The 10850-nt window shown below is 32.7% G+C and overlaps 1 protein-coding gene across 3 annotated transcripts in view; it reads right to left on the bottom strand.

Moving 5' to 3' along the window:
- The window catches only part of LOC105149436 (CUGBP Elav-like family member 1-A), a 562295-nt gene extending 552578 nt beyond the window's left edge, over positions 1-9717 (bottom strand). The window contains exon 1 of one of the 3 annotated variants that reach the window (XM_087403816.1): positions 8795-9717. The gene's annotated coding sequence lies outside the window, so the exon portion shown is untranslated. The remainder of the gene's footprint in view (positions 1-8794) is intronic. The other 2 variants (XM_087403812.1, XM_011061851.2) reach the window with 2 other exon arrangements.
- Positions 9718-10850: the final 1133 nt, after the last annotated feature.

The raw sequence follows: 10850 nt of genomic DNA on the forward strand, positions 1-10850 counted from the left end.
ATATATAATTCATTGCATGTGTCTTTAGATATTAAATAAAAAAATTTCAAAGAAATTTAACATGTATATTATACAAAAATTCTGCGTTTTATTATCAATCTAGTTTTTGCGGTAGAAAAGTGCAAGATGTCATGTGGCACTTCGACCAATTGAAAAACAAAATGTTTACATTTGATCCATTTTCGACTTTCAAATCTTGGGTAGTAAAGCAATCGCAGAGCGACATACAGCAAGTGCTTTTCTAGAATGGCAAACAATACAAAACGTTCGATTTGATTTTACCAGGGATTTACACGAAAGGATCGCGCCGAAAAGAGAATATGGTAGCGCTTGGCTGCTTGAAACTCGCTAATCTTGTTACAGCGACGCGCACCGATGCATCGAGATGCCATTTCTGAAGATTGCAATTCAATACTACATTCTCGTCGTACCGGTATCCGTGCAGTTATCGTTATTGTGACTCACGATATCGCTGAACCTTGGCGTTACCCAAGGCGCGCGCGCGTTCTGAACTTCCCGTAATCATCTAAAACTCCAGCATCGTATAAAGAAACGGGATCGTTAATCTACTTCTTTATCGTATACTCCGTAAATAGGCTGGCCATGTGAATTAAAGCGTTCAGGGCCGCCATGATATGTAGTTCAATATCATCAAGTCATATTTGTTGTTATAGTTATTGAATAAATTTATTAATATATCGATTAAGTAATAAAAAAAAGTATAAACTAATACATATATATAATAACTGACTGCAATTATCTAATTTTAATAATTTATGAAAGAAAGGAATAATTATTTAATTAGTAAGAACCAGTAATAAATAAGTTTCAGTAATGGAAAGGTAAAATATTAAACTGGTCTAAATTTATTTTTGTAATTAATACTAACGTTGTTTAATATATTAATAATATAAAATATGAGGTCTAATTTAGGCAACCGGCATTTAGTAATTCTTCCCTACATAATCGTGTATATAATTCGCGTTTTTACCATTTCAATAGATTACTTCGTACAAGTAATATAATTTTATTAAAATTAGAGATAATATCATAATAATTTTTTTAATGTTTTCTAACAATTTTTTATAATATGCGACACAAAAAATTCTATATAGGATTAGCTTTAGTTAAAGAAATTTGGAAATATTATAGACAGATAAATTTAACTGATTACAATTTGACTCCATACAAGCATTACCTTGTCCTTAGACTACTACTCCAAGATTACCCTTAGATATGGACAAATTGATCACGCTGTGCAAACGAGAACGTATTCGCGCTCAAGCGGCATTAATTACGCATGCACGCAAGTTGAGCGCGTAGCTACATAGCGAATCACCTGGCGTTACCGATACCCTCAAGCGCTAATCACCGGAATAATCTCGTATTTATATCCGGATTAGGCATACATTACTGTATTTTACACAACTGATCGAGCTGCATTTATTTATCATCTAAGCTAAAAAAAATAGTTTTCCATAAAATTAATAAAATTTTCAAATTATATAACCAATAAATATCCAAATATAATAATATTTTCACTTTAGATAAATATTAAATAAATATTATATAATTCGTATTTATTTTATTAATTATTTAATTGTAACATTTTTTATATATTAGATATTAATACAAGATGTTTAATGTAATTTTAAATAATGTAGATGCTAAATTAATTAAATAATGTTATTATAAATACAAATATGTAATTTTGATATTTATGTATGATCAAATTAATCATCCGAAAAATTAACTGTGTAACAAATTCACCAAAAGAATAATTAGAGTTTCTCACAAGACTAGTGCATTTTTTTCTATGCTATCATCACGTTATATAAAAAAAAGATATCAAGAATAGCTTGATCGCGGATCAGAAAACAAACTAACCTTTCGTAAAATGTATCCTATTGATTCTGTATGTATGGCAGGTGGAATGATATTTAAGTTAAATCCAATTATGTGTTTAAGACTGCAAAAAGCGATCACTGGCTGCCAAGGATACAATGTGATTATATTATATATATTGACTCTTATTCTCCGTAGGCTTTCATCCGTAAGACGGAGCAGACGGCACGAACATCATTCATAAGTTACGAGATTCGGTCGATTAAATTGTCTCCCGCAATTAGAAAAAGGAGTTTCCGGTACGATACGAAATTCCACGATGTAACGCTGCGGCACGGAAGCCCCTACATGTCTTGACGGTTCACCGAGTATAGTGAACCGACCAAAATCGATTCGTATCCACTGAATTAATTACGCGTCCATTTTCTATCCTCGTATTGAAACCCCCTCCTCCATACCTCCCTACTATACCATTTCCACGTTCATCGATCCACAAATCGAGTGCGCGGAAATAAGGAGAACTGACATCCTTCTTGGTCTGAAAGATTACGTAGAAACCGAATGGATGGCACATGTCGCACGTTAGATAAGCGATCAATAACAAATTTGACAGATTTTCATAGACTATTAAAATACGTATTCAATTATCTTCAAATAATTAGGAACAGTTCCTAAAAGACATCGTCTCGACATGATCCTAAAATATTCTCTAAATTTTCGTTATCATGAAAGAAGTGTAATTACAAATTAATTAAAAAACATTTAAAGTACATAGAAAGATTAGAAAATCTAAAAATTGTCAATCAAAAAATATAAAAAAAGATAATAAAATAAAACAACCATTTTTACTGTTTATGCGGAAATTTTTGAAAACTTACCACGATATACAATTGAGTAAAGATAATCTGTGTATAATACTGTATATAATAATAAAAAAAAGTGTACAGAGTCAGACATTTCAAAAACATCATGCATCATTTTTCTTACTAATTTTTTTTTAATTAACCTCTCGTTATATATATATATATATCATAATATGTAAATTAATAATAATAATGTTATTATGATACAGACACATTCAAGTACTTCGACAAATATATTTATGTTAACTGTTATACATAATATTATATAGTATATACATAATAGGTTACTAGCTAACGTATTTCCAAGTATAATATTTGATGGTCGACGTAATAACATTATTATTATTAATGTACATGTATTATTATCCATGGAAAGAGAAAATAATTACTTAATATAGAATCACATTATACTTGCACCGTGTCAAAATGGATATATTATAGCGAGAGTAGTTGAAAATAATTGAGACACTGGCGCGAACAAAGATTTGGAACGCGCCTTGGAGCGCGTCCAAGAGAAGCAAGCGTCTCGTTTGTCTTTGCAATGGCTCTCATAACGCTCATCGCGCTTTGACTTGCCGCTTTTCGGAAGACAGCCATCGAAGCAACACGATCCCCCGCATCACTCGAACTGAAAGTTATTTATGGATCTGCATACGGCGAACATCACATCTCGTCGAAATGCAACAATATCGCACGGCTGAGCGCGTACCCGCGAATTATTCGAGGTTGCTATTTCGCCCCCGTTCCTTGATAGAAGGGGTAACGGACCTAGCTCGCCAAGTTATAATAGTAATTCCATTAAATCGCGCGAGCCATTACCCGAACGCATTACATTACTGCGATAATTATACTACGCTTGCTTTCAAGTAAATAACGTGACGTGTACCATTCGTATGACCAAACAAGCTTTACATTATACCGACCTTGTTTATAGAAAATATTAATATGAAATGTACATTAAAACAATGAAAATAAGACGCTTTCTCTTCATTTATAATTATTTCTCAGTTTCATCGAATTTAACAGTTCAACATAAACATCGGTAAATTTTTCGCTGAACCTGTAAGTATAAATTCGGCATATGAATAATTCCCATACCCACATTATACACAATTAAACAATACAATGAATGCCTGTATTTACGCTACAGTTACGTACAGCTACTCCTTCATTGAATGTATTATTTTATAGGAATTAGCAGGGTGCCGTAAATAAACGTAGCAACGGAGCAACATAATGTGAAAATAACTGTTGACAAAGCAATGTTTGAATTTCTGTATTGTCTGCATTTCTCTCAATATATACATACGTATATATTGTTCTTTCGAAAGATTAAAAGTTTCGAAACTTTATTCTAGGTCAAACTTACTTGCCGCATTTATTTTATGAGTATGAATATAGACACGCAAACATCTTTCAATATCGTATGAAAGCTTGTCTTATAAAAATTACAATACAGTAAGAATCAAAGCAATCAAATATGTAAAATAAATAATAACAGTCACTTTATGTAGATGCTACATTTATAATATAAAATGTAGATCAATGACATATGTAAAATATTTGCAGCAGCAATTATTGTACCTTCTCCAATAAATTATTGCAACATTTTAAAACTGCAATATCAGTAATTTAATCATTTTAATAAATAATTTTAAGTTATTTATCTATTTATTTTAGAAAAATAAAAATCTATTAATTTAATGATGTAAAATTACTAAAGTTGATAATATTAATTATTTATTGTTAACAGTAATTACTATTGAAATATAATCACTGATCTGACGTGTATCAAACATCAGTACAGCATTAAAAACAAATGTGTACTAAAGAAAATTTTTAATTAAAGATTAGTAGAGAAATTTTAGCAAAGAGATCTTTGAAATACGTAGATAAAAATAATTAGAGTAATAGTTAGAGTGCATATAAGCGGTGCGGGCGTAGAGATGGAAACACGAAATGGTAGGGGAATCATATTTTCGTGGCATAGGTAGCAACCGCGGTAATTAGAGCCGGGCTTCAAATAAGATTACATAGTTCCGACAGAACGTTATCGGTCGGTCGTTGCTTTAAACTTCCAGCACGGTGGATACCAGTGCCCAGCGCCAAGCGTCATAATTATTAAACGCATATGCAACTGATCTCCAGAACAATGATATTTGCGAAATCAGGATCAGAGATGTATACAGTATTTGCTACTGTATTTGTTTACAAATTAAAATGAGACAATAAAATAGATTTATAGAAAATAAAAATTAACTTCCAATGCTTGATTAACAAAACATATATATTTCCAGCTTTAGAAAAGAATTCATTGCATGGTAGAAATAAAATTATACATCTTAAATTTATTACATTAGACAGCTTCTCATTAGCTCTAATTAAAGTAATTATTATTAATTGCTATATAATAAGTTAAATATAATTAAAGTAAAAGTTGGAACTCGTAAACTTCTAAAGAAATTTCTATACAAGATTTATATATTTATTTAATTATTTAGTGTAAATTTTCGAGTAGTATAGATTTTCGATATTTTCAAATGTCAGCTGATGTCAGTTTTAGGACGTATCAGTTCCCAAACATAGTTAATCGTACGTACTTTATGAAGGCAACTATGTACCTCTAATCTGCACAAATACACTTAAGAGATAGCCGTAAATATGGTGGGAGCTAACCATAAACTCTGACCATGGAATTACGGATTCATGGGCTCATGGGTTTACAGCTTCACTTAACTCTCCCTCAGTGGTAGAGCGTGAGGCTTTATAGTTACTGTAGATTTATAGTGTGTATTCGTCCTAAGTCTCACTAGTTAGTAGAAACGAGATGTTCCAACGTGTCCTTCCGGTGATATGAAACACACCAAATGTTAATGTGCGACTTTTAGAAGAATAAGCGCAAATATAAATGTTGGAATTAAAACGCTAGAACTACTAAAATAATCAAAATGACTGATCTGTAATTTTTTAATTAAATTTATAGTAAATTTTTTAAAATTTTTTGTGACTTTTATTGTAATATGTAAACGATTAAGTTGATTAATTTACTTTCTTTTTTATTTCTTTTTCACAAATAAAAGGTAGAATAAATAATCAAATTATTTAGCTCAAATTATCTATTTAATAAGTAAATCTATAATTAAGAAACTTTAAATTAAACTTGGTTTTCTATCTAAACGTGTATATTTATAGTACTTGAATCGATTTTTAATCAATATTATTATACTTTTACTGTAATAATTCTTTTATTTTTTTGCCAGTTCTAGGAAGAATCAAAAATGTCAGTCAAATTAAGGTACAATTAATGTAGACTTATAAAGCTAACTCTTGAACTTGTCACCAGTTTAACTTTATAATTTACGCACACATATGCTATCATTTTTGCCATGTTACGTAGAAGAGACTTAAGGCCACTGCGGTCGTTTCTTATTAAGGCTCAAGAGGCACTCTTACCATCTGCTTCCATTTACATTTGCAGCTACAAAGGAAACTACTCTGGGGCGAATAAAACGCGTCGTACCTGGCTATCGTCCAGTTTACTACTCCGGTTTTAGGTGGGCCGTAAACGCGAAAAGCTTTTTTCCGTGGGATTTGAGAGCACCACTTTTTCATAGTGTTCGGTATCGCTGACAAAAGGTCCGATAAATTCGAACTGTGTAACATGTAATGCAAAATTATGTGTAAACTCGCTCAGCATCGAGATCGCTTGTCATAACTAATAACGAGAAACGACGTGTATTCGGGCTATAAACGTCGATCGATCGTTTTATTGACGTGTTCTGCCGTATCTAGTATCTATCTGACAGTAGCGATGTTCCCCCGGCGTCATCGTCAACCAATTTCCATTGCCTCCATTGAAAAAGATAAGGTTCGTGTGTCATTACAATGAAATCTGGCGCACGCAAGATAATAATGCCAAGTGCTTTATAGCTATGTGCAGAGATGCATCGATCATGTCAGCAGGATTGTAATCCAACGCAAGTCTCTAACGTGCAAATAAATTCTGAAGCTGTATTGATGTCGATATATATTTATACTTCCGACCGAGTTCAGAGACGGTCTTCTTTTCCTTCAAACTTTCATAGCGTAACCTTTTCATCGTCGATCATGGAATTGCTCCCAACCTCAGAGGAAGTTTTAACCGACTTAACGTCAACATCGAGATCAGTAGGCAAGAGGTAATAACGTAAAACGGTATGTATTCGATCCATAAATGTCGGGTAATGGTAAGCCGGACTATAAGTTCGTCTGGCATCCATTCTAACGAGGCTTACGTGGCCTAAGCCCAGTTCTATTGATGCGGAGTTCAAGGGCGTATTTGCATTTCCTTGGAACTACCATAGCCTGGCTTGGTTGCCAACGTGAATCAATTTCAAACCCGTCACTTCGAGACGCTAGTCAAAGTTATCGATCGGACAGCTTCGATAGAAAGAAAAACAAACATTCGATAAAGGAAAATATATAAAGAGAGAGAGAGAGAGAGAGAGAGAGAGAGAGAAAAAACGAAGGAAAAGAGGAAGGAGAAAAAAAGAAAAACAATTTGGATTGCTCATATAACTGCTATGCTTCTAGAGAAGCAATAGTATCCATCAGAGGATTTGTAGCAAAGGCAATTGTTGCAAAAGAGAAACCCAACAAACATACCTAACATGCAATATAAATGAGACAAAAATTTATTAATCTGTACAAAACATTACGGTTGATTTAATATTGACAGTTTTATGATAATATTGTAGGAACAAAATAATAATTTAACAAGATTATACTAAGAGATAATTTCACATTACAGTGAAAAAAATTGCACATGTAAAAAATTGAAAGAATTAATCGACATCAGTAACGTTCTCATATATATGGAAACTACATTTAATAAATCAATTTTTTATAATTAAACATTAGATGATTTAATGACTGTTTTCACTAAAAACATCTACTCAAGAAGTACATCAATTCAAGAAAAAATGACTTTATTTTGACGTCATGAAAGTCGAAATAATATTTTATTACAAAATTTATTTCTTAACGTTATAAATCAAAATAAAGTCATTTTCATTTTTTTATTGATTTTTGTGTGTTTCTTGGGTATTAAATATTACAGTAAAAAAGTGTTATTGCAGTAAATAATTTTGCGAGTATATATATATATATATATATATATATATATATATATATATATACATATATATATATAAACAAAAAATGATATATTATAAAATGTTTATACAAATATGAAGAAAAATGAATCTTCATGATGAAAGCTACGGCATGAGTTATATGAGTGAAGACTTGCGTGAAGTAAAGATTAGATAACAGCTTGCATTCAGACTATTTATGGGTAAAATCCCCATTTACTCATTTGTTATTATCATAACTGCACTTTGAAATGTAAAATATCAATAGAGAGTTGTACGAATATTTTAAGTACTTCTTTTCGTCATTTATGTACATATTATATATATTGCATATTTAATATATTGCTCTAATACTATACACTTAAGTTATAAATCTATCTAAAATATTACAAGAAAATTATAATTCTGCAAGGTTTTAGACCGACAATAAATGAGAGACGGTAATACATCTGTGTTACCAAGTCTTTAAATACATATCAAAATACGCAGTTTATACATACAAATTATATATAAGATTTTTTTTTACCTATCTATGGCCCGGTTTTTCATTATCTGGTTAACTTAATGTTTCACCAAATGGACTCCATCCATGACAGATGACTCCATCCATCACAGATGAAATCCATTGGATAAAACATCAAGTTAAGCTTAATTACAATTAGTTAATCAGGTAATGAAAAACTGGACCTATACAAGACTATAGGAAACTAATATGCATTCATAAAAATGTGAAAATATGTAAAACTTCAACAATGTCTGTATTTCATGATTCATAATACTTAACCATATGACTATATATGATATAGTAAAAAGAAAAGATTAAAATCTTATAGCCAATTTATTTAGGGAAAGTAATCGAAAGTGATCTGAAATTAAGTGAGTAATAATCAATTATTGGAAGATTTTAATTGTTTCTCGGTTAGTTTACCCATCAAACTGTTCATGACAACTCACCAATGTGACAACAGGAACATGGGACAAGTCAGAGTAACAATAAGCTCAATTGTATGTTGTATCACTCGTCCAAGGACCTGGTTTGCTTTTCATAAAGCCGTCATCAGAGCAGGACGCATTCGTTAATTGCCAGCAACAGGTGACGTCGGTCATATCTGTACTGACATTTAAGTCACACACGGAACATCGTGATACACGCGTGTTCGTGTTCGTGTACCCACATACAGATAACACTTCGTTAAAAACAGCGCGAATTTCGTCTCTCGAACTCCTGAAACAATTAATGCCAACTAGGTTGTTCAAAATCACCAACGTAACACGCGATAAGCCACAACTGGGCAAAGAACTCTGGAGCATGTCACTGGCACAACGCGGCACTAATGCAGTATTATGTTGTTGCAAAATCAATTGGCCGTGCATTTATCAGGACGCATACCTATCGGTCCTTTAGGTTCATTAACAGCACACACGATACGACCGACATCGACATCGAGCTTATCGACGGCTTTCGCCGGCGACACGATTCATGGAGCCACCGAGTTTGCGACAAAATTACCAAACACGTAATCGTTGTTGAAAACTTCACGAGAACGAGCTTTCACGTCGACGATATACGTCCACTGCTCACACACTCACATGATACACGCATATACACTCGCGCGCGTAAATTTCTGCATCTTCCCGGCTGCACGTCGTGATTGTTTCGCGACACCGGCGTTAGGCTAGACGAAATCTAAACGGGAAGAACAGTAAGACAACGGATGACAGAACGTCAACACGAACGAACAAGGAAAACACTCCGGAAATGAACGGACGTAGACTGTTCGCGTAAGGCTGCACTAATTATAAGGCGAGTTTCACGACGTTATCGCGCCACGGCCGTGTGTACGTGTCTCCGTTTTCTACGCGTGTGATGCAAGTTTATCCCCCCTTTTCTACGCTTCTCTTCCACCACTATAGTCGTGTGATACGTCCCCGATACGTCTTTCTCCTCTTCTGTTCGTTTTGTTATCTCCCTCCTTCATTTCTCCACGAAGCATTTACTACCAACGAGGAAAGCGACACTTCCACGTTTTTGCCTTAACTTTGTTATCGTTTTTTATTAATGACTGAAAAAAATGGCAAGGGCAGAGAGAGAGAGAGAAAGAGAGAGAGAGAGAGAGGAGAGGGAGGCAATAATCGCAAACGCGTTATCACAGCCATACTAAACGATAAGACTTTGCCAATGACTGAACTCTCTCTATGCTCTGATAACAATTGATTTAACTAGAATAATTAAGAATGGCATTTTGGCTCCGCTAATTATTTCAAATGTTTTCTTTTTTCATTCTTTTCTGTGATGATTTATGATTAAATAAAAATTGATAACATTTTATACATTCTTAGATAAAGATAAATGCAATACTGTTTTAAATTGTGAAACGATTTGCGCTAAATAATATTTATAATATTAATAATATATATTAATAATATAGTACAGTAAATACCATTTTCTTTGCAGATTTGTGATAAAAAATATTTATTAAATAAAAACACAAGATGTAATTCTTTCTACATCCTGTACTTGTCAATAAAAAGTAAATTAAAATATTAAAAAATTTATGAAATCTTTACTAATGCAATTTTTATAATGACGCAATACGAAATATTAATTATCAAATTTTTATTTTCTTCGTATTTCTTAATATTATTATAATTTTAATGTAAAATAACTTATGAACTTTAATAGTCTACATAACAATATTTAAATTAATCACAATCATTTTCTGTGTGCTAGCGCATATATAGCAAGAATATTGATAATATTATCCACTCCAGTCGTTACTCGCTTTCTTTGCAGAAGTTGCAAATGTGCTCGGAAGAATCCGGATATTCAAATTAATCCTTCGACAGAAACTGAAACAAGGCGCATTGTCATGAGCGTGGCTTAGAGCCGTGAAACATATAGCGGGCGCAAGATAGCGAGAGCAATGTTTCTTGCATCAGAGGAACGTATTGGAGGAGGGGTTTTAATTTAAGGCTGTACATCCAGCGAAGTACCTTGCCGGCTGAGCTC

This window comes from Acromyrmex echinatior, chromosome 3, assembly GCF_024713525.1.
Source record: "Acromyrmex echinatior isolate Ae372 chromosome 3, ASM2471352v2, whole genome shotgun sequence".
NCBI classification, from domain to species: Eukaryota; Metazoa; Arthropoda; class Insecta; order Hymenoptera; family Formicidae; genus Acromyrmex; species Acromyrmex echinatior.